The following is a 20,741-nucleotide window of genomic DNA, read 5'->3' as shown; positions in this document are numbered from 1 at the left end:
GTTTTTAAGATTGGCATTTGTTTATAATGGATTAGTCATAAGTGCAAGACAGATATTGTGTTTACAAATGATTTTAGTGTTATAAAAGTAATTATTGGTTCTTTATTTGAAGCAGTAGAGTTGATATTTCACAGTCACATAATAAAAGCAATTGATTTTTTAAAAATAATAATAAAAGATATTTGCACCCCCATGTTCATAGCAGCAGTATTTACAATAGCCAAGATATGAAAACAACCTGTCTATCAATGGATGAATGGATAAAGAAAGTGTGTGTCTATATATAGAACAGAATATTATTCAGCCATAAAAAAGAATGAAATCTCGCCATTTTCTACAATATGGATGGACCTTGAGAGCATTACGCTAACTGAGATAAGTCAAACAAGGGAAGACACATAACATATGATCTCTTTTACATGTGGAATCGTAAAAAAATCTCATAGATACAGAAAGCAGATGGTGATTGCAAGAGGTGTGGTGAGGGTAGGAGAAATGGGTGATTTTTTTTACATATAAGTAAATTGAATCTAAAATTTTTTATTGAAGGATAATTGCTTTACAGAATTTTGCTCTTTCCTGTCAAACCTCAACCTGAATCAGCCATAGGTGGGTGAGATGCATGGAATTTAAAATTTTTTAAATATTCATGGTATTTTGAAAATCATTCATGAACAGGCACAGAGCAGTGAAAAGTTTGAGTTGTCCAAGGTATGTGTTCCCAGTTGAGGTTGAACAGGACAATACTCTGTCTTCTTGTTTCAGCTCTCATAATGTAAACAAGAGTCCATTTTGCAATCATCTTATGCAAAGACCCAAATGAATTTTTCAGCCAACCCAATATTTACTGCCATATTTTCTCCCCCTTACGTCCTTTTTTTTTTTCTGATGATTTTGCTATTTAAAATGGCCTTCATGCATAGTGCTGAAGCTCTGTCTAGTGTTCCTAAGCACAAGACTGTGATATCTTACAGAAAAATTATGTGTGTTTGATAAGCTTTATTCAGGCTTGAGTTACAATGATGCTGGTCGTGAGTTCAATATTAATGAGCCAACAATTTATATTAAATAAATTATCTTTAAACAGAGGCACACATAAAACAAAGCTATATACTGATCAACTGATCACAGAACTTAAGTCTGCATTTCGCTGGGAGCAGTGATTCAGGATTCACTAATTTCGTGTTAGCAGCAACTTTATAGAGTATAGCTACTGTGAATAATGAGAATCAACCATACTTTGGTCGTTCCCTTACAGCACTGATCACACATTAAAAGTATATGTTTATTTGTATAAGTTTTAAATCTCTGTCTCCTCCAACAGACTGTAAGCTTCAGGGGAACAAGGACTAGGATTTTTTTTTTTTTCGTTTGATTAGACCCCCAGTACCTGTTACCCCAGTGCCTAGTACATAGCTCATGCTTGGTAAAAATTGTTGAATGGAAAATTAAATGAATGAATGAATGAGTAAAGTGCCTGTAGTTATGTGGCACAGAGGAATACCTGGGCAGGGAGTTAAGCAGATCATTACAGAGAGAGGTTGCAGACTGTGGTAGGAGGGACCATTGATTTGTTCCCATTTTCTATTATAGTAACTTTTGTCCTATAGTGTTGACTATACTCAATGCATAATTGAAGGATTTTCCATTGAGAGTAAGACATTTCAGGAGTCAAAGCAAAACTCCACCTTCCTCTAAGTAGTTTAACATCCTTTCATTGTGCTGATAGTGAAAACAGTCAAAAGCAATTCCTGTAATCTGGTGGCTACAAATAGTAGACAGATTTAGAAGGGGCATGGGGTTTTCTTCCCCCTTTCTATGGGAAGCCTTAAACTTGCTCTCAGATTCAGTCGCAACTCTTTTGGGGGTTTAGGTCTGTTAACATTCCCCATGCAGAAGGCCGGAATGCATCTCCACATCATGTGTATTGAAACTGAATCACTCAGGCCTTTCTAGGTGTCCTGACACAACACAGCTAGATAGATATGTATTCATTTAGTAACCTCAGACAATGGATGATAGAACATAATCCACCTATCAGAAAGCCATCTTGAGGCAGCAGCTAGTTGGGCCATTGTGGAAAGGAAGTCTAAAGAAACACAGGACAAATTAAGGAAGGCTTTATCCAACTTAGTAAGGAGCGTTTGAAAGCTGACCTTATGTGTAGGCAGACCTTATGTACACCTATGGCTGATTCATGTCGAGGTTTGACAGAAAACAACAAAATTCTATGAAGCAATTATCCTTCAAATAAAAAATAAATTAATTAAGAAGAAATGGTAAGTAACCTATTCTATGGTCACCTCTGGAGAATGATTTGAGGGTCATCAGGAAAGGTACTCCCACCCTCATTCCTTAATGAGATCTTGTTTTACACCCAAACTATGTCTGTTGTTTTGCTCCTCTGGACTAACCTTTCTTTTTTTCTTTCAACCTCATTAAATCTCACCTATCATTCAAGGCCTTGTTCCTCCAAGAAGTCTCACTTGACATTAGGTCTCAGTGCCCTCTCTGAATTCAACTGTCACACTTTCCAGGCATCATAGGACTTATTTGCATGTACTGACTGCCTTTATCAGTGATAAACAGTGATGCAACTAACATTGAATGGCTCTGTTGACATGTCTTCCTAAAGGATTTTATATGCTATTGGAAGACAGGGACAATGTTCAGCATTTCCTCTGTATTCTCAACATTTCCTGGCACAATCTTCTGTACGTTTTGATCTTTAGTAAAAATCTGTTCAAAAATGAAGTCAAGACATCAACTTTTGTGAAGCCTTCTCTGCTCACCTTACCTGGAAGGGACTTCTCTTTCCCTAGATAACTATATTGCCCTGAGAGTTTGCTATATTCTAGAGATAACTCTGGGTAAAGAAAGTTTGGGTGGTAGGGGCTGATAGATATATGATCATGACCTGGGATTTACCTTCTCCATTGACAAAACAAGAGTTGTTTTTGGCACCCGAATCAGCCCAAACACATTTGGAATGCAGGTAGAGATGGTCTTTAGTGTCCTGAAATCCCTTTTTGGCCCTTTCACCTCTGAGAATCAGTACCTTCTTTCTCATAATCCTCTTACCCCCACTGCTGTCCATTCCATTTAGTTGTGCTTATACAGTCCAAATACATGCAGATTGCTATCATTTCTGTCCTCGTGGTTGCCCCAGTCCAGACTTAGTTTCTCTCACCTATCTTCTCCAATCATCCTGGTTGGTTCTCCAGGATCATATTTCAAGATCTTCTCTAGGTCTCCCACTACCAGTCTGCCAAAAGTCAGGGTATTTTTCCTAGTGACTAGAACCCAGGATAAAGTGCTAGATTTCTATGTGCCCCAGGTGGACCTAGGAACAGTCCAGGCATCACCAGAATGACCTCTGCAACTCACCACAGGTTAAGGTCAACCCCTGGCTAATTGGTTAGCAAGGCCAGATAACTCTCAACCCTGGTGTTCTTTAGCTTCCTCCTATTTCAGAAACATTTGACATTTTTTGGATTAATTTTTCCCAGTTACATTACTATTTCCTGAGCATCCAAGTAGAATCCCTTTTGGCTATTTCCTGTGCATATTCTGAGGCTTGCTCTCTCTGCGTGCTACCCATGTCTCTGTTTTTGTTTCTCTACTTTATTTCTCCATGTTCCTTTCTGCTGAATCTTCTCTCCTTTGTTAGGGTAAGGTTACTCTCACTCATAACTCATAACTCACTCTCACTCATAAGTTACTCTCACTCAACATCAGGAAGCTTCCACAAGCCTGTTATATTTATCTATTAAAAGGCAGACAGAATGGCAACCACAATTACAGAAAACTAACCAAGCTGATCACTTGGACCAGAGCCTTGTCTAACTCAATGAAACTATGAGCCATGCTGTGTAGGGCCACCCAAGACAGACAGGTCATGGTGGAGAGTTCTGAAAAAACATGGTCCACTGGAGAAGGGAATGGTAAACCACTTCAGTATTCTTGCCTTGAGAACCCCATGAACAGTATGAAAAGGCAAAAAGATAGACACTGAAAGATGAACTCCCCAGGTCAGTAGGTGCCCAATATGCTACTAGAGAAGAGTGGAGAAATAGCTCCAGAAAGAATTAAGAGGTTGAGCCAAAGTGAGAATAATGCTCAGTTGTGGTTGTTACTGGTGATGGAAGTAAAGTCTGATGCTGTAAAGAACAATACTGCATAGGAACCTGGAATGTTAGGTCCATGAATCAAGGTAAATTGGAAGTGGTCAAACAGGAAATGGCAACAGTGAACATCGACATTTTAGGAATCAGTGAACTAAAATGAACCAGAATGGCAAATTTAATTCAGATGACCATTATATCTAGTACTGTGGGCAAGAATGCCTTAGAAGAAATGTAGTAGCCATCATAGTCAACAAAAGAGTCTGAAATGCAGTACTCGGGTACAATCTCGAAAACGACAATGATCTCTGTTCATTTCCAAGACAAACCATTCAATATCATGATAATTTAGGTCTGTGCTCCAAACACTAATGCCAAAGAAGTTGAAGCTGAATGGTTCTATGAAGACCTACAAGACCTTATAAAACTAACACCAAAGAAAATATCCTTTTCATCATAGCGGACTGAAATGCAAAAGTAGAAAGTCAAGAGATACCTGGAGTAACAGGCAAGTTTGGCCATGGAGTATAAAATGAAGCATGGGAAGGCTAACAGAACTTTGCCAAGAGAACACACAGGTCATAGCAAATACCCTCTTCAAACAACACAAGGGGTGACTCTACACATGGACATCACCATATGGTCAATACAGAAATCAGATTGATTATATTCTTTGCAGCCAAAGATGAAGAAGCTCTATACAGTCAACAAAAACAAGACCAGGAGCTTACTGTTGCTCAGATCATGAACTCCATATTGCAAAATTCAGACTGAAAGAAAATAGGGAAAACCACTAGACCATTCGGCATGACCTAAATCAAATCTCTTATGATTATACCCTGGAAGTGACAAATAGAAATCGGGGATTAGATCTGATAGATAGAGTGCCTCAAGAACTATGGACAGAGGTCCATAACATTGTACGGGAGGTGGTGATCAAAACCATCCCTAAGAACTAGAAATGCAAAAAGGCAAAATGATTGTCTAAGGAGGCCTCACTAATAGCTGAGAAAAAAGAGAAGCAAAAGGCAAAGGAGAAAAGGAAAGATATATCCATCTGAATGCAGAGTTCCAAAGAATATCAAGGAGAGATAAGAAAGCCTTCTTAAGTGATCAACGAAATGAAATAGAGAAAACAACTGAATGGGAAGACTAGAGATCTCTTCAAGAAAATTTGAGATACCAAGGGAATATTTCATGCAAATATGAGCTCAATAAAGGACAGAAACAGTAAGGACTTAACAGAAGCAGAAGATATTAAGAGGTGGCAAGAATACACAGAAGAACTACACACACACAAAAAAAATCTTAATGACCCAGATGACCAAAATGGTGTGGTCACTCACCTAGAACCAGAAATCCTGGAGTGCAAAGTCAAGTGGGCCTTAGGAAGCATCACTATGAATAAAGCTAGTGGAGGTGGTGGAATTCCAGCTGAGCTATTTCAAATCTTAAAGGATGATGTTGTGAAAGTGCTGCACTCAATATGCCAGCAAATTTGGAAAACTCAGCAGTGGCCACAGGACTGGAAAAGGTCAGTTTTCATTCCAATCTCAAAGAAAAGCAATACAAAGGTTGCTCAAACTACCACACAATTGCACTCATTTCACATGCTAGCAAAGTAATGCTCAAAATTCTCCAAGCTAGGCTTCAATGGTACATGAACTGAGAACATCCAGATGTTCAAGGTGTTTTTAGAAAAGACAGAGGAACCAGAGATCAAATTGCCAACACCCACTGGATCATCAAAAAAGCAAGAGAGTTCCAGAAACATCTACTTCTGCTTCCTTGACTACACCTAAGCCTTGGACTGTGTGGATCACAACAACCTGTGGAAAATTCTTAAAGAGGTGGGACTACAAGACCACCTTAACTGCCTCCTGAGAAATCTGTATGCAGGTCAAAAAGCAACAATTAAAACTGGACATGAACAACAGACTGGTTCCAAATTGGGAAAGGGGTCTGTCAAGGCTGTATACTGTCACCTTGGTTATTTAACTTATATGCAGAGTACATCATGATAAATGCTGGGCTAGAAGAAGCACAAGCTGGAATCAAGATTGCCAGGAGAAATATCAATAACCTCAGATATGCAGATGACACTACTCTTATGGCAGAAAGAGAAGAACTAAGGAACCTCGTGATGAAAGTGAAAGAGGAGAGTGGATCAGTTCAGTCATTTCAGTCATTCATTTGTGTCCGACTCTTTGTGACCCCATGAATCGCAGCACACCAGGCCTCCCTGTCCATCACCAACTCCTGGAGTTCACTCAGACTCACGTCCATCGAGTCAGTGATGCCATCCAGCCATCTCATCCTCTGTCGTCCCCTTCTCCTCCTGCCCCCAATCCCTCCCAGCATCAGAGTCTTTTCCAATGAGTCAACTCTTCACATGAGGTGGCCAAAGTACTGGAGTTTCAGCGTTAGCATCATTCCTTCCAAAGAAATCCCAGGGTTGACGTCCTTCAGAATGGACTGGTTGGATCTCCTTGCAGTCCAAGGGACTCTCAAGAGTCTTCTCCAACACCACAGTTCAAAAGCATCAATTCTTTGGCGCTCAGCCTTCTTCACAGTCCAACTCTCACATCCATACATGACTACTGGAAAAACCATAGCCTTGACTAGATGGACCTTAGTCAGCAAAGTAATGTCTCTGCTTTTGAACATGCTATCTAGGTTGGTCATAACTTTTCTTCCAAGGAGTAAGCGCCTTTTAATTTCATGGCTGCGGTCACCATCTGCAGTGATTTTGGAGCCCCAAAAAAATAAAGTCTGACACTGTTTCCACTGTTTCCCCATCTATTTCCCATGAAGTGATGGGACCGGATGCCATGATCTTTGTTTTCTGAATGTTGAGCTTTAAGCCAACTATTTCACTCTTCTCTTTCACTTTCATCAAGAGACTTTTTAGTTCCTCGTCACTTTCTGCCATAAGGGTAGTGTCATCTGCATAATGAGGTAATTGATATTTCTCCCAGCAATCTTGATTCCAGCTTGTGTTTCTTCCAGCCCAGCGTTTCTCATGATGTACTCTGCATATAAGTTAAATAAGCAGGGTGACAATATACAGCCTTGACGTACTCCATTTCCTATGTGGAACCAGTCTGTTGTTCCATGTCCAGTTCTAACTGTTGCTTCCTGGCCTGAATACAGATTTCTCAAGAGGCAGGTCAGGTGGGCTGGTATTCCCATCTCTTTCAGAATTTTCCAGAGTTTATTGTGATCCACACAGTCAAAGGCTTTGGCATAGTCAATAAAGCAGAAATAGATATTTTTCTGGAACTCTCTTGCTTTTTCCATGATCCAGCGGATGTTGGCAATTTGATCTCTGGTTCCTCTGCCTTTTCTAAAACCAGCTTGAACATCAGGAAGTTCACGGTTCATGTATTGCTGAAGCCTGGCTTGGAGAATTTTGAGCATTACTTTACTAGCGTGTGAGATGACTGCAATTGTGTGGTAGTTTTCTTTGCTATTGCCTTTCTTTGGGATTGGAATGAAAACTGACCTTTTCCAGTGCTGTGGCCACTGCTGAGTTTTCCAAATTTGCTGGCATATTGAGTGCAGCACTTTCACAGCATCATCATCAGGATTTGAAATAGCTCCACTGGAATTCCACCACCTCCACTAGCTTTGTTCATAGTGATGCTTTCTAAGGCCCACTTGACTTCACATTCCAGGATGTCTGGCTGTAGATGAGTGATCACACCATCGTGATTATCCAGGTTGTGAAGATCTTTTTTGTACACCTCTTCTGTGGAGAGTGGATAAGTTGGCTTAAACTCAACATTCAAAAAACTAAGATCATGGTTTCTGGTCTCATGACTTCATGGCAAATAGATGGGGAAAAAATGGAAACAGTGAAAGACTATATTTACTTGGGCTCCAAAATCACTGCAGATGGTGACTGCAGCCATGAAATTAAATACACTTGCTGCTTGGAGGAAAATGTTTGACAAACCTAGACAGCATATTAAAAAGCAGAGACATTACGTGCCAACATAGGTCTATCTAGTCAAGGCTATGGTTTTTCCAGTAGTCATGTATGGATGTGAGAGTTGGACCATAAAGAAAGCTGAGAGCCAAAGAATTGATGATTTTGAACTGTGGTGTTGGAGAAGACTCTTGAGAGTCCCTTGGACTGCAAAGAGATCCAAGCAGTCAATCCTAAAGGAAATCGATCCTGAATATTCATTGGAAGGACTGATGCTGAAGCTGATGCTCCAATCCTTTGGCCACCTGATGTGAAGAACTGACTCATTTGAAAAGACCTTGATGCTGGGAAAGATTGAAGGTAGGAGAAGGGGATGACAGAGGATGAGATGGTTGAATGGTATCATTGACTCAATGGACATGAGTTTGATCAAGCTCTGTGAGTTGGTGATGAACAGGGAAGCCTTAGGTGCTGCACTGCATGGGGTTGCAAAGAGTTGGACACGACTGAGTGACTGAACTGAACTGAATTCTCACTCATAGTAGTCTGAACAGTTCTAAAAGTTGATGGGAACTGTGGTTCTAAAGAGTTCTTTCAAAACTCCAGACAAAGGAAGAATTGGTATATCACTTTGGGCTCTTGAGCAAAAGGCCTCCACAACTTTGTGAGATCCCTTTGGGCAGCGGCTGGACATTGTGGTGTCTGGGCCCTGACCTTATTTTCTACCTCATTCCTACAATATTCCCTACTTTTTTAGCCAAAATAAGCATAATCTCCCATCTTCAACCACTTCTTACACTCTAGGTCAAGGTTTTATAACCTTAGCATTCAATGCTTTAGGCCACATAATTCTTTGGTGTGTGTATGTTGGCAGGGGAGGAGTTCCTGTCCTGTGATTATATGATGTCTGGGAGCATCCCTGGCCTCTACTCATTAAATGCCAATAGTACGCCCTACCCAGTTGCAGACTCTGCCCCCGTAGTGACCATTTAAAATGTCTCCAGACATTGTGTGTCCCCTGGGGGACAAAAATTGCCCCACATTGAAGATCTTGCCTTGGTCCCTAGTCCCTGCTGGATATTCCCTTCTACTCCAGCCCTTCCCCAGCCTCACTGGGAAGTCACCATCACTTGGCTGATAAAGTCATCAAGGAAGTAGCACGGGGAAGTCTAGACTTAGGAGACTTGCTTTCCATTGCTGGGTCCATAAGTTAGTAACTATGTGACTCTGAACAAGTTACCAAATCCTCAGTTTTCTCATCCATAAAGTGGAGACAATAATACTCCCACACCACTGAAGATTTGTGAGGATTAAATATCTTTCTTCTTCCTAAAATCATTATTGCTAACCATTGCTTTTACCATTCATGGCTTGAAAAAGTAAGATGACAGTGAATGGAGCCAAGGGTAGAGCCAGCAGCCCTCAACAGTGCTATAATTCACAGTGGTATAGGAGAAGAAAGCCACATACCTGGAAGGAATAAAATAGGATTGATTTCCAAAGCTAGTTGAGTAACAGAATCATCTGGAGACATTTTTTGAAGGTACAGAATCTGTAACTATACCCTAGGTGTTCTGAATGCTGATATCTAGGTGTGGGACACAGGATCTGTACCAAACAAACTTTCTAGTACATTCTCTTAATAAGACATGTTTGGATACCACAAAACGATATGATCTCTAAGGTCCCTTCTGTCTCTAATAGTTGGTGATTGTACATTGCTATTTATCCTGGAAAGTATTACACAAACTGGAATTGTATCTCTGTGCATGATAATAGGAAATTTTCACGGAATTTTTTTCATAGTATGGAGTTTAAAAATGTCACCTTATTCCAAGAGAATAAAGCAGCTTCTGGAGGCACATTTGATCTGATATTCAAGGAAGGAGGCAGCTTCAAAGCTTCAACTCGCAGTTGTTTTCACTTCACTAAAGAGCATAAATCTACAAACTGCCTGGTGAATAAACTTCAGTCAATTATCCACAGACCAGAGGGCAGACCAGATCAAGATAGAAGGTAAGATTTCCAGTGGCCAAAATCCTGAAAAATCTCTCTGATTGGCTGGAGAAGTGACTGCAAGTTTGGTGCAGAAGGGTATATAACCCGAAAGGCTAATCTTCAGGACAGAAACAGAAAAGGCCTTTCTGTCCAAGAAGGCTAGGGAGACTTCGGAAGTAAAAAATATGGCCCATAACCTTAGGTTCTATGTCTCAGTGACTTGTTTTCGCACTGACTCCTTCACTCCCAGAAGCAGCACTGAGGTATAAGAAGAAGAGACTGGGATGTTATGTCCTGTTTGCTATGTCAGACAGGCCAACCCGTCTGAGTTATTTTGGGATCAGAGTTCAGTGTTACATAGAATCAGCTGGGCCTGTGTTAGTATTTGTTTTGTTTGCACTTGGTTTCCTGGTAAAAACTCTTCCTGACAAATTCCAAACTTGTCTTCACCAAACTAAGGGAAAAGAAGAATTTTCCACACTGTATTAGTTTCCTATTGCCTTGTAAAAAAAATTACCACAAATTCAGTGACTTAAAACAATACAAACTTATTATCCCACAGCTTCCATGGTTAGGATCCAAGTACAGATTGGCTGGGTCCTCTGTTCAGGGTCTCATCAGGCTGACATCAAGGTGTCCCCAAGGCTGCAATTTTATTTGAGGCCTGGGGTCCACTTCTAAGCTCACTAATTTGGGGCAGAAATTTTTTTCCTTGTGGCTGTAGGACTGAGGTCTCTGTTTTCCTTCTGGCTATCAGTTGGAGATGACTCTCAGTTCCTATAAGTTGCCCCCCATGTCTTTGCCATGTGGCCTCCTCCACAGGCACTTCACAACATAGCTGCTTGCCTCTCCCAGACAAATAGGAGAATCTACACTGATTTGAATGCCTCTGACATAGTCTAAGTGCTCACTTTATTAGGTCAGGCCCACTCAGGATAATCTCCCTAAAATAAAGTCAACTGATAAGGGACCTTCATAACATCTGCAAAATCTCTTCACAGAAACACCCAAATTAGTGTTTGATTGAATGAGTGGGAGAAGATGTGTACACCAGGAGCCAGGAATCTTGGGGGACCATCTTAGAATTCTGCTTGCCACGTACAGCTTGGTCAAGAAGTGTGACAATGGGGCCCAGAGAGAAAATTATTCAGGGAAGTGGGTGAATTGTGTTCCTTTGGGCTAAGACTAATCTCACTCAGTTATATATAATAACAAGGAGTGAGATTGGATTGTTAGGCAAGTATCTTCAGAAACATGGCTCATCTTGTAGAGAGGAGGAATGCCTTTGGTCATAATCTGTGTCACTCCCTCCTTGCTACCCTAAGTTGTTTATTTGGCTTACAGGGTGAATATTCCAGCCGGTTTTTCCCCTGCCTGTGATTTTCAAGTTAGATTGGACTATGATTTGAAACAGAATCAAGGGCAGTATGGTGTAAAAGAAAGATACTTCCTTTGACAAAGACTCCTCTAGTCCTTAGTGTTCTGTCCAAGTGACCCTAACTAGGATGCAGCAAAACAGATAACAAAGGAGTCACACAGGCAAGAAGGAAGCTCTAGGGCTTCAGGTCATTGCAACTGAGTGCCTAGGGGTGTGAAGGTTGAAGAAAGCTGTCTCTTTGGGCAAAAAGGATAAACTCCTATTGGTGTCTTCAGAAGACCTAGAAGACAATTGATGAATTTGTTTGTATGTGGCAGTAAGAGGGAAAGGAGGAGATACCATACTGGCACACTGGCCTGCTCCTCTTAGAAGCAATTGAATAGGTGGGATTTGCTAAAGTAAAACAGTAATAACTTTTTTGACTACTTTCTATATGCAGGCACTACTCTAAGTGTTTACATGTATTAACCCTCCCCCAAAGATTTTGAGGTAGCTACTATTATTATCCCTGTTTTTTATAGATGATGAAAGTGGCACAGAGAAGTTAAATGCAAATTATTCTAAATAGTTAATAACATGCATACTAAAGTGTTTAGGAGTAAGTGTGCTATTGCCTGTATCTCATACTATGAGATACAACAACAAGAACAAAAGGATGATCTGATGGATAGAGGGATGGATAATAAGTGTGCATGAGAGAGAGATTAAACAAGTATAGCAAATGTTAATGATAGAATCTAGAGTTAGATATATGGGTATTCACTGCAAAATTCTTTCAACTTTTGTATATGCTTGGAAATTCAAAAAAAAAAAAAGTGAATTGTCCAAGATCACACAGTTAGTAATGATACAGCCAGGATTCTAATTCAAATAATCTGGCTCCAAAGTATATGCTCTTAACAGCTATGCTAAACTGCTACTCAGAAGCTGGTTTTCCAAGGACTTGTTAATATATCAAGTACTTGAAATCAGGTTTCTATCTCAAATCATTTGCTCTTTATAAGCTTTGCTGCGGAAACTATGGAACAATGTAATGCAGTCTCTGCCACAAGGAGCTCAGGGTCTTGTTGAGGAGATAAGATGCACACATTTGAATCAGTCTGAGAAGGGATAAAATGAGAGAGCAGAACCCTGGAGGGAAACTAAGAGGAGCTGAATCAAAGGCATGGATTGGGACAGACGTTCTCAAAGACAGGAGGAAAGAGGAGCGTGAGAAGGGTTTGAGATATCTGACATAGAGCAGTAAGAGTTTGGGCCTGATAAGACCACCTTGTAGGTATAGCAGGTGAAATTATCTTCCAAGAAAGAATAGGTGAAAGCCAGTGAGTTAAGAAAAGTGGACAAGAATTAAAACCATCACTTTGGGGAGTAAACATGAAATAGCTGGAAAATGTAGGCAGATCCCAGGTGGTATCAGAAGGCAAGTGTTTGCTGTGGTCTTATATTTCTTTAGTCAAGTTCATTGTAGCTTATCGGAAACAGGATAAAACAGGGAAGGAAGTGGGATAAGCTCAGAAGAAGACAGGAAGGATACCAAGGAGTCTAAAGGACAAAAAGTTCAGCTCTCTCACCCTTTGAAAGTCCTCTGCTTGATGTTGCTATTCATGTAAGAATCTGGCTGTTCCCACCATCCTATCATTGGTCCACAAATCTTTCAGACCGGGATACCAGCTCTGGTAATCCTACCTCTCAGATATTAGTTCTCTGCTGTCTAGATTTTTCCCTCAAGGCTTAATTCTTTCAAAGCTTACTAAATCAAACTTGTATTCTCTGTTCATTTCCTTGACCACTTTTCACTGTGCTTCCCTTCTAAGAACTTCCCTTGATTTTCATGATGACATTCTCTGGGTTTCCCTTCCACTTTTAACTGCTCTTTCTCAGTCTCCTTGGTTGAACTGTTTTACTTCTTCCTCCCATTTCTCAAAATAACTGGGCTCAAGAGTCCATCCTTGACCCTCTTCCATTCTTGCTCTAGAAGGTATCCCTTCGATCTCTGACAGATCCTATTTACTCCCTTGACTTTGGCAATCATCTCTTTAAAGATGAGTCTCAAATCTCTAGTTCGAGACTTTACCTTTTCTTGGAGCTTCAGATGTTCAATTGGCTGGTGAAACCTCCATCTAGATGTCCCTTAGATATCTCAAATCAAACATGTCTTAAACAGTGAGACATGTCTTCAAGTCTATGAGTGTCTCTTTCCCTCATTACAGGTATGAGCTCCTGGAGTGCATAACCTGGGCTCCTTGGCTGTCTTCATAGACTGGAGCCAAGCCAGCATCACAATGAAGAGGGATCTGTTCCCTGCATAAGCCTCAGCAGACGGTGTCTTGTTGGAGGAGTTAGTTAATAACAGGCAGAAAAGAGGGCTGGGTGAGAATGGGCACTTCTGTGCTTTGTACATGGATGTGACTCATATGCTTTAGGCACATTAGTCATTATAATTCTTGGCATCCCAATTCCCCTATTCCAATGCTTGCTCATACACAAATGGACTCATGCCCAGACCTTTCTCGTGTCGACTTGGGAAGCACTCTACACACACATTGTCTTCACACGCCACCTGCAACAGCCTCAATTTAAATAACCTTCAGACTCAGGGGACAGAGTGGAGGGTTCTGGAAAGGCATTGGATGTTTTAACTGTTCCATTGTCCTTGGAGCACTCTTGTTCCCTAATCAAGGACTGAGTGTGCCTTGGGACTGAGGCTAATGGATTGTGGGCTTAACAAATTTATTCCATACCTTCTGTAATTTTTAATAGGATTTTTCATTTCCTGTGTAAACCCTGTAGAGGCAGGCTGAGAAGCCACTATTACCTTTAGTTTCTAGATGAGAAAACTCAGACCCCACAAGGAGTGATCTGAGATAGAGGTAAACCTAGGAATGCTTATCTCCAGCCCAAGGCACTTATCACTGCACCCACACACTAAGTTCAATCAGTTCCTGGAGACCCTGGTTGCTATTTCAGGTAAGCAATCAGCACTTAAGGGAGATGTTGCTGGGGTCAGGCTAAGCTAGGATTCTGTTTCCATTGCTTAGGAGACAGCCTGGCATTCAGAGAACAAGGGCCTGTGAGTTTCTAGGGGAGGAGGGGTTGGGATTTGGACCCAGGAATTCCCATCAGGAATGAAACACTTTCCACCTGCTGCCGCCTAAAATGCCTAACTCCGTCATGGAATTTGAATGCAGACAGTTAGATGGGACTTTGGAAAGAGAGGATGAAAAACGAGTTTCCTTCTTTCTGTTCACAAAGGCCAGCCAAGAGCCAGAGCTGGAGCCAGGTCTCTGGTCATGAACTAAACAGAACCAGTTATCGGTTTCAAGTCTGATTGCCTCTTCTTGTAAGGACTTTGGAACTTGGAGAGGATCCCTGACCCTTTATAAACCAGCAGAAAGAACTATAATTGTCAAGACCCCAGATAGAATGGCAGGTATACTCAAAGGTGGAGTGGGAGGCTGAAAATGCTGCTTAGAATGTATTTAATAATTTTATTTCTCTATGTAAAACTTTCTGGGAACGACTTAATTTAGAGGGTGGGGGGTGTGGATTGGACACACAATATCAAGGCACTGGGTGCCTTGGAATTAGGGGCTGGGAGCATAAAAAGATATAAATTCCTTGGCCCAGGGATCCCATAGCTAACTGTCACAAGTCTGTACCAGGAGACCAACCCTCTAGTCAAGTTTTAACAGGACGGAAGCTGGATATTCAACACGTGTCCCTGTCAAGGTACCTGTCTTTTACTCGGCTCTTCCACCTAACTCTGGGACAAAAAACATTTTTGATCACTCCTCTGGATCCTGATTGCCCTTTATATGTTAAATGGGGATGATTTCTACAAAACAGAAACAGATACACAGACATAGAGAAACACACTTGTGGTTGCCAAGCAGTAGTTGGGGGTGGGGGTTAGAGAAAGAAGGATTGAGAGTTTCAGATTAGCAGATGCAAACTACATATATAATAATTTGCACCTACTAATAGTTTTGTGTGTGTGTGTGTGTGTGTGTGTGTGTGTGTGTGTGTGTAGTGGAGAAACAACAGGGAACTATATAAAATACCCTGTGATACCATACACAAAAATAAACTCAAAATGGATTAAAGATCTAAATGTAAGACCAGACACTATGAAACTCTTAAAGGAAAACATAGGCAGAACGCTCTCTGACATAAATCACAGCAAGATCCTCTATGACCCACCTCCCAGAGTAATGGAAATGAAAACAAAAATAAACAAATGGACCTAATTAAACTTAAAACCTTTTGCACTATAAGGAAACAATAAGCAAGGTGAAAAGACAGCCCTCAGAATGGGAGAAAATAATAGCAAATGAAGCAAATGACAAAGAATTAATCTCCAAAATATAAAGCTGCTCATGCAGCTCAATACCAGAAAAACAAAACACCAATCAAAAACCGGGCAAACAAACTAAACAGACATTTCTCCAAAGAAGACATACAGATGGCTAACAAACATGAAAAGATGCTCAACATCACTCTTTATTCAGTTCAGTTCAGTTCAGTTCAGTTCAGTCGCTCAGTCGTGTCTGACTCTTTGAGACCCCATGATTCGCAGCACACCAGGCCTCCCTGTCCATCACGATCTCCCGGAGTTCACTCAGATTCACATCCGTCGAGTCAGTGATGCCATCCAGCCATCTCATCCTCTGTCATCCCCTTCTCCTCCTGCCCCCAATCCCTCCCAGCATCAGAGTCTTTTCCAATGAGTCAACTCTTCGCACGAGGTGGCCAAAGTACTGGAGTTTCAGCGTTAGCATCATTCCTTCCAAAGAAATCCTAGGGCTGATGTCCTTCAGAATGGACTGGTTGGATCTCCTTGCAGTCCAAGGGACTCTCAAGAGTCTTCTCCAACACCACAGTTCAAAAGCATTAATTCTTCAGTGCTCAGCCTTCTTCACAGTCCAACTCTCACATCCATACATGACCACAGGAAAAACCATAGCCTTGACTAGACGGATGTTTGTTGGCAAAGTAATATCTCTGGTTTTCAATATGCTATCTAAGTTGGTCATAACTTCCCTTCCAAGGAGTCACAAAGTTTGTGGGAACACAAACTGGTACAGCCACTATGGAGAACAGTGTGGAGATTCATTAAAAAACTGGAAATACAACTGCCATATGACCCAGCAATCCCACTGCTGGGCATACACACCAAGGAAACCAGAACTGAAAGAGACACATATACCCCAATGTTCATTGCAGCACTGTTTACAATAGCTAGGACATGGAAACAACCTAGATGTCCATCAGCAGAAAAATGGATAAGCATCTTTTAATTTCATAGCTGCAGTCACCATCTGCAGTGATTTTGGAGACCCCAAAAATAAAGTCTGACACTGTTTCCACTCTTTCCCCATCTATTTCCCATGAAGTGATGGGACCAGATGCCATGATCTTCATTTTCTGAATGTTGAGCTTTAAGCAACTATTTCACTCTCCTCTTTCACTTTCATCAAGAGGCTTTTTAGTTCCTCTTCACTTTCTGCCATAAGGGTGGTGTCATCTGCATATCTGAGGTTATTGATATTTCTCCCAGCAATTTTGATTCCAGCTTGTGTTTCTTCCAGCCCAGCATTTCTCATGATGTACTCTGCATATAAGTTAAATAAGCAGGGTGACAATATACAGGCTTGACGTACTCCTTTTCCTATTTGGAACCAGTCTGTTGTTCCATATCCAGTTCTAACTGTTGCTTCTGCAAATCAAAACCACAATGAGGTATCATTTCATGCTAGTCAGAATGGCTGCCATCAAAAAGTCCACAAAAAATAAATGCTGGAGAGGGTGTGGAGAAAAGGGAACACTCTTACACTGTTGGTAGGAACACAAACTGGTACAGCCACTATGGAGAACAGTATGAAGATTCATTAAAAAACTGGAAATACAACTGCCATATGACCCAGCAATCCTACTGCTGGGCATACACACCAAGGAAACCAGAATTGAAAGAGACACACGTACCCCAATATTCATTGCAGCACTGTTTACAATAGCTAGGACATGGAAACAACCTAGATGTCCATCAGCAGACAAATGGATAAGGAAATTGTGGTACATATACACAATGGACTATTACTGAGTGATACAAAAGGGGATGCATTTGAGTCAGTTCTAATGAGGTGGATGAAACTGGAGCCTATTATACAGAGTGAAGTAAGTCAGAAAGAGAAACACCAATACTGTACATTAACACATATAAATGGAATTTAGAAAGATGGTAATGAGGATCCTATATGCAAGGTGGTAAAATAGATACAGATGTAAAGAACAGACTTTTGGACTCTGTGGGACAAGGCAAGGGTGGGAAGATTTGAGAGAATAGAATTGAAATATGTATATTACCATATGTAAAATAGATGACTAGGGCAAGTTTGATGCATGAAGCAGGGCACTCAAAGCTGCTGCTCTGTGACAACCCAGAGGGATGGGGTTGAGAGGGAGGTGGGAGGAGGGTTCAGGGTGGGGGGACACATGTGCATCCATTGCTAACTCATGTCGATGTATGGCAAAAATCACCACAATATTGTAAACTAATTATCCTCTAATCAAAATCAATTAATCAAAAATATATATCCTGGGACAAAACATAATATAAAAGAATATGAAATGGGATATATATGTATATATACATATATGTATAACTGAGTCACTTTGCTGTACAGCAGAAATTAACACAACTTTGTAAATCAGCTCTACTTCAATAAAATATTTTTCAATGGGGATGATGCTAATCTGCCTCACATGGTTGTTGAGAGAATTAAAAAGTCACAAAAAGACTGATACAGATATAAGGAGCCAATGTTATTACCACGTGGTCTGGTTTCTACCTAGCACCTCTAGGAGAGAATAAGGAAATCCCAAGATCAAGAGGGAAATATAAAGGAGTCTATTTTAGTCTGGGTGACCTTTAAAGAGGAGAAATGTATGGTTGGTGAGGCTAGTGCTCTTCCAGTGTTATCTATTCTCCTGGGTATATTTTCACCTTGTCCTCAGGTGCCAGCTTGGGCCATCAGTTTGGGTCATAACTCTCTTTTGGGTTCATCCTCAGTTGCCTCTCTGCCTGATTGGAATTTGAGCAGGCAAATAAAACCAAGTTCAGGAATTAGAGTCATATCAAAAGCCAATCAGCTTTATATCAAAATGAAGATTGACTCTATAAATACTGGCTAGGTCAACAATCAGCCCAGCCAGAGAAGCAGCATAAATTCAGGGAAGAGAATTTGACTAGGAGTCAAGTCAGAGGTTTGGCTCTGGCTCTGCTCTTGACCAGCTGTGAGATCTTTCATGAGTCTGAGAGTTATATAAGGGAAAGGGAATATGTGAGAACTCCTTCTGAGCTGTAAGATGGCATATAAATGAAAGCAGGTAACACTATTGCTTACATTATGTAATGTAGGAAAGTGTTATTTTTAGTAATCTAACCTCAGATGTGATGTCTTTGGTTGCAAATGGGATACAGCATGTTGGATTGGTATATCCCATTTCCACTTAATAAAGAATTGAAAATGCAAGATCTATTATTTTTATCATTATTTTCACATTTGAAAACAAGTTTATTCAATAGTGGGGGTGGATCTCAAGGATCTCTTCCCACATACAAAGTTTATTTGAGGGGTAATGGAAATGGTCTGGAATAAAAAGAGGTGATGGTTGTAAAACATTGTGAATATACTAAAACACACACACACACTAAAATCACTTGTAAATGACAAGTTTTATCTCAGTTTTTAAAATTACAACAACAAAAACTCTTGCCCAGAAGTCATGAGGGCCATGAATCCTAGATCTGAAGTAATGAGAACAGACCCAGAGCAGATAAGTCAAACATTGCTTCTTACTCCATGAACTGTGTACTTGTGAGAGATAGAGGAGTTTTTTTGAGTGGTGTGTATGTGAGAGAGAGACAGGCTACTTAGATATAAAAGCAGTACATCCCAGAAATAGTTAAGATGTATTACTATTGATAATGGGTGAGGAAATGGTGTCCCCAGAATGGTTTTGAAGATCTTGACTGGAGGATCCTTATTGGCTCTAGGGACTAGTAGCCCAAATTTATTTATCTGAGAGATAAGGTAAATGACAAAGGATGAAATGGTTGGATGGAATTACCAACTCCATGGACATGAGTTTGAACAAACCCTGGGAGTTGGTGATGGACAGGGAAGCCTGGCATGCTGCAGTCCATGGGGACGCAAAGAGTTGGACACAACTGAGAGACCGAACTGAACTGAAAGTAAATGCAAACTTAAATTGGCCAACCATTCTGATTTGCCCAGAATTGAGGGGTTTTTTGAGAGGTGGCAATGTAGCTTCTTTCTTTTTGCAGTGTTCTAAAAGACTTTATTTTCAGCTTTAGTGAAGTATGATTCTCAAATAAAAATTGATATATTGTGTTGTACAATGTCATTTTTAAGGTATATGATGTGATGATTTAATATACAGTGTGAAATTACTACCACAATCAAGTTAACACATCCATCACCTCACATAGCTACCATTATTTTTTGTGTGTGGTGACAACACTTCAGATCTACTCTTATAGCAGATTTCAAGTATACAATACAGTATTATTAACTATAGGGACACCTCAGAGATATTTTAGGATTCCAGACCACTGCAATAAATTGAATATCATAATAAAGTGAGTCACATGAATTTTTGGCTTTCCAGTGCATAAAAAATTTGTGTTTACACTATACTGTAGTCTGTTAAGCATACGATAGCACTATGTCTAAAAAATGTACATAGCTTAATTTAAAAATACTTTATTACTTTAAAAAATGCTTACATCATCTCACTGAAGCAAATTGTAATCATTTTGCTGGTGGAAGTCTTGCCTCCATGTTGATGGCTGCTGACTGATCAGGGTGGTGGCTGCTGATGACTGGGGTGGCTGTGGCAATTTTTTTTTCTTTTTCCTTTTTTTTTTTTTTTTGTCAGCACCACATAGCATGTGAAACTTCCCCAACCAGAGATGGAAACCATGCCCATGCAGTAGAAATTTGGAGCCTTAACCAATGGACCACCAGAGAAGTCTGTGGAAATTTCTTAAAATAAGACAACAATGAAGTTTGCCACATCAATAATGGCTCTTCCTTTCGTGAAAGATTTCTGTGTGTCATGCAATGCTGTTTGGTAGCATTTTACCCACAATAGAACTTCTTTCAAAATTAGAGTAAAAACTCTCAAACCCTGCCACTGCTTTATCAACCAAGTTTACTAAATGTTTTAAATCCTTTGTTGTCATTTCCACCACAGTCTTCACAGCATCATCACCAGGAGCAGATTT

The sequence above is a fragment of the Budorcas taxicolor genome, chromosome X (assembly GCF_023091745.1).
Source record: "Budorcas taxicolor isolate Tak-1 chromosome X, Takin1.1, whole genome shotgun sequence".
NCBI classification, from domain to species: domain Eukaryota; kingdom Metazoa; phylum Chordata; class Mammalia; order Artiodactyla; family Bovidae; genus Budorcas; species Budorcas taxicolor.
Note: the sequence above shows the minus strand (reverse complement) of the source record.